Here is a 5064-nt window from a genome sequence, read left to right on the forward strand (position 1 = left end):
TATGAAACTTCTGCAATTTTTTTTTTATTTCTGACACAGAATGTGGTGCGAGAATATTTTTAACAATTGCTGTAGCTTCGTTCTGGCTGTGGATTGTTTTGCTGCGATTTTAGAGTCGGAATACATCATGGCATTCAGTTTTACGATACAATCAAGTGAACTGAAAGACTGATGATGTTTTACAACTTTATAAGCTGTTGTTAGTTCTGCTGCCGTAATTAGCAACTCTTCTTGGGTATCTTGTTTAATCATAAATTTGGATATGGGCGATGACGTCGATACAACAGCGAATTTTTTTTTGTGGTTAGTCGTAGAAATGTGGTGCTTTACGTCAGCTTTACCTCCGTGAGTAACTGATAAAAAACAATTACAAATACCACAAAGCGCTTCTTCATCCGTACGCCCTTTTTTTATAAAACTCCACTCTTTCGTATATTCATCCAAAAAATGGCACTTTCTCTTTTTCGCCGCAGACATTTTCGTAAACAAACGTGTTGATATTTAAAATTACGCAATTTCCGAAAAAGAATATCGTACCGTACGCCGTCAAGTAAATAAAGCGACTGACTGACAATATTATCGACTTATTTAGTTATGCCGTGTGCCCGTGTCCTACGTAATTTGTAAATACCATGAATCCGATAATCGCTGTACGGCCCGACCGATACGATTCTGAGAACGAACGAAAGTGTCCGACGTAAACAAGCGATACCTAACGATTATTATATTATCGATATGACCGATTTAATTGGATTTTAATCGCATACGTTTAGTTGTACAAGAACATGATACAAGTTGAAAAACAAAATTTTTTGTTTTCGATCATGTCATGAATATTTGTATGCAATAAAGCGAAATTTGCAATGCACAGTGTCAATCGGGACATTTTGGTCTTTTGTCGGGACGTCGGGACAGAGAGCTCAATATCGGTGACAGTCCCGATATATCGGGACGGATGGCAACCCTACCCGGGCAGGAACACATTGACCGTATACAATATACATATAGTTCAAATCAATAAAGAACAACTTAATGAATATTGAATACTTGAGTATAATGAAAAAAATGTATACACATGTTTTAGTCTATAATGTGGTGCATGACATGCGTAAGGTTTGATAGACCTGAATATGAAATTTACGTAGATACAACTCATCTATAAAAAACAAATAGCTAATAGGTATGAAATATACTTACTGTTTCTGTTTGTGGCGTTACCGCCGCCGCCACGACCACCACGACCTCCACCGCCACCGCCGCCATAGTACCCACTGCCGCCACGACCCCTCTTTCCACCGCCACCACCACCACTATAATGGTATATATACGTTGCCATCTAAACGAAAGTTATATTATAAGCATAAAGTTTATATTATTCATCCTAACCATCAGTTATAAATGTCCGTCACTATTCATAACAAAAACCAACAGCTAATGGCTTTAAAAGTTAATAATAATAAAAAAAAAAGTTGTTACTTTGCAATGTAAAATTACGATGAATGATTTCAATTTTAAAATGAATAAAATAAATTCAACAATATTTACAACACGATTAATATCAGTTATTTATTTAGGTTATTCTCATATTTATTCAACCAATGAGAGTTAAATACTTGGTTTATAGTATAGATTTGCAATAAATATATTATGTATATTAACCAAATAAAATGAACTGAAACTATTTTTAAACTGTACAGAATGTAAACAGAATTAAATCAATCATAATAAATCAAATTTTTGTTCGTAATAATATTATTTATGTAAAAATTTAATCGTTAGCAATACAAAAACCATAGTTATTAGGTAGGTAAAAAATAATTTGTCAAACTTAAATAATTGCAGACAATATTTGTGAATCAAACCAACCAATGTTAAACAAACAACTTCAAAAACCAAATTTAATAATGATTTAATTAAATTGTAAGCTGTAAAGTAATTTGATGTAATACAAAGATCCCAAATACAGCACGTCCCATAAATTGAAGAAATATTGAAGACAAAATAAAATTATTGAATGCTAAAAAAAAATATTTTAGTTTTTAAGAAATGTATTTCATCAAATTGTATTCTTTTAAATATTAAAAACGTTTTAAAATTTGAATAAGTACAATCAATATATTTATTTAAAATTTAATCGGTGTATAAAGATACGTAAAATATTAAATGTATCACATTATACTAGAGTATTAATAAAATAGTTTTAATAGTTTTAATAATATTCATTATTGTACTTACATTGAGTTTTGGATATTGTGTAGATTAGTATGTATCTATGTAGACAAGTCGAGTACTCGAGTCGTCGACACTAAAAATCAGAATGACTGTTGTCCAGGCAAGGCTCAACCTCAGCGCCTACGCGGCGGCGGCGGCGGCATAATATAATGTTTATTAATACGGCCTTGCCGCAGTCGAGTGTCTCCTAGTGGCCAACGATCGCACTTCATTTTGACAAATTCCCCGTACATGTATTGACTATTTTGTGGTTTATCTAGCTATTTTTAATTATTTCCACCAATTTCCGGCCGTCGATCATCGCTTATTGTATATTATAATATCATATATATAATGTTAATTATATTTTTAAATTTAATTATCCTTTCTAGCGAGGCACGGTCCCGAGTCCCGACAATCTATTATTATTATTCAAATAGAATCCGTTCTAAATAAATAAATTATGTTACCTATACAATACCAAATGTATTACTTGTTATAGTTGTTACAAGTAGGCCTACTTGCAGACTGCAGTGGCGTACACCAAGAGTTTTTGATTATGAAATGGGTTGGGGAAGATATGTGACATAATTATTGTAATAATGATATTATTTAAATTGTGAAAAATATCTCACACTTTAAAGATGCTATTGCAATAAAAAATCTGAGAACTGCTACTTTATATTTTTCACGAACCTATGAGCTATTCACATTCAAACATACTATCACACTAACGGAATTAATAGTATAATCCAGAAATCCATGCATGAAGACGTGATACTATATACTTAAAATAGGGAATATATTTTTCAAAAAACCTAAAAACGGTGAATGATTCCTACATTACATTGTTAAATTATCAACCATGCGAACGCGGGTGTCTGTTATGTCTCTCGACTATTTTGGGGCCTTCTTTCGAGCAGGCATCGATTACCTACCTATGAGTTTCGTATTATAGTTGGTAGTGGTACCGTATAATATAAATACAAAATGCTAAAATAATTTTACTCCTTTAGTAGTAATTTGAATTCAATGATATAATATCATTGTGTAAGAAAAAGGAATCTGCGCGGAGATACTATGTCAGTTTAGGTATAAGACATATTATATACTTACGTATGGTATTAAAAAAAAAAATTGACCTATAATAGGTACCTAAATAATAAATTCCAAATTAATCATATCACAATATCCATTAGGTACTTATAACGCGTTATACATCAACAACAAACCGTGATACTATCATAGATATATAATAGTATACTTTAGAAGTTTCAAGTACCCATTCTAGGATTTTTAATATGTAATTTCGTCCAAATTTGAACGTATCTACCTACGGTCATTTGTTTTAGAGTTACACCAAAAACCAACGAAAATCGATTTTGCGTTATACTTCCCGTTTTTGCTTAATTATTATTTTGTTTTTCACGGCGCTTATGAAAACTACTAGTTACTTTTGACCCCTCAAAGTACCAACTGGATTTACTTTCCTATCAGAAAACATACTGTTGAGAAAATCCAAGTATTTTTACTGTCCTAAAAGGTGACAGACACAAAAAAAAAAATATATAAAAAACAAAAAGTGCGAAAATACAAAATTGTCTATTATATTTAATTTTTTTAATTTATAATGTATACATGTAATATGTACACATTATATGCGTGTATTATTATAAATGTAATTGTTGTACTTTTATTATATTATTGTATTTTTTTTTATATTTCATTACTTCTTATTATTTCTTATACCTAACAAAAATATAACGGAAATCCACTGTAGTTTTTGGTAGGTACCCGCGGCAGTATGTCTACAGTTTATCTACCATAAGACTATACCCACATACTACAATAAGTATATAATCGATTTCATGAGGGACGTAGCGGACGTGAATTATAAATTGAATTTGTCGCTTAATATACAAATTGAACATTATAATATAATTTAGTCTACAATAATAATATTTTTAAAAAAAGTTATACGTTTTAAAAAATCTAACAATAATAATTTGATATATAATACGTCGATGTCAATACCATAATAATATTTAAAAAAAATCTAATCTACAATAATAATTTATTCTACATTCCGTTTTCTTAAGCAATGACCAATCCTATTTAAAAATGCTGGTATTGTTCACTCGTTATTAACAAACTTCATACATAAATATTGTAATTTTACATTTTTTTCTGATCCATGTTTTTTTTTCGTACGGGTTCCATATAATGTTGTAATGCTATTTTAGCTTTATTCTGTTATCCACCCCCACTTCCTCACGAAATGTATTAATCAACTTCCAAATTATTGAATATTTATGTCCGATTAAATGCGCAAATCTATTGTTCCGGCTTTCACAAATATTATTTGTACGGTGTCTGGGATGTAATGTAATGTATATTACATGCATACATTATAAATTAAAAATTAAATATAATAGAGAATTTTGTATTTTCGGACTTTTTGTCCGACAGTAAAAATGTAGGTACTCGGACTTTTTGTCCGGCAATCAAAAAATGAATCCGGACTTTTTGTCCAACTTTTTTTATTCCGGATTTTTCGTCCGGGATTCAAAATCAATACATTCATCGCTCCGCTCAGAATCTGAAATATATTATAATAATAGTATTTTAAAAATATATGAAAATGTATTTATTATTTTATTCAGATATGCAAGAAAAATTTGTCATACATTGTTACAAGTCTGAAGTAAAGATTCTTTAATAATTTGTTTGATTTTAATGACTGCTATTGAACCTTTATACTAGCAGCATGACAATGTCATTCTTTAAAATGTATGATTTTCGTTATTTTCAAATCGGTAATTAATAATCATCGATCGATACTTTGGCATTTCT

This window comes from Acyrthosiphon pisum, chromosome X (assembly GCF_005508785.2).
Source record: "Acyrthosiphon pisum isolate AL4f chromosome X, pea_aphid_22Mar2018_4r6ur, whole genome shotgun sequence".
Classification (NCBI taxonomy): domain Eukaryota; kingdom Metazoa; phylum Arthropoda; class Insecta; order Hemiptera; family Aphididae; genus Acyrthosiphon; species Acyrthosiphon pisum.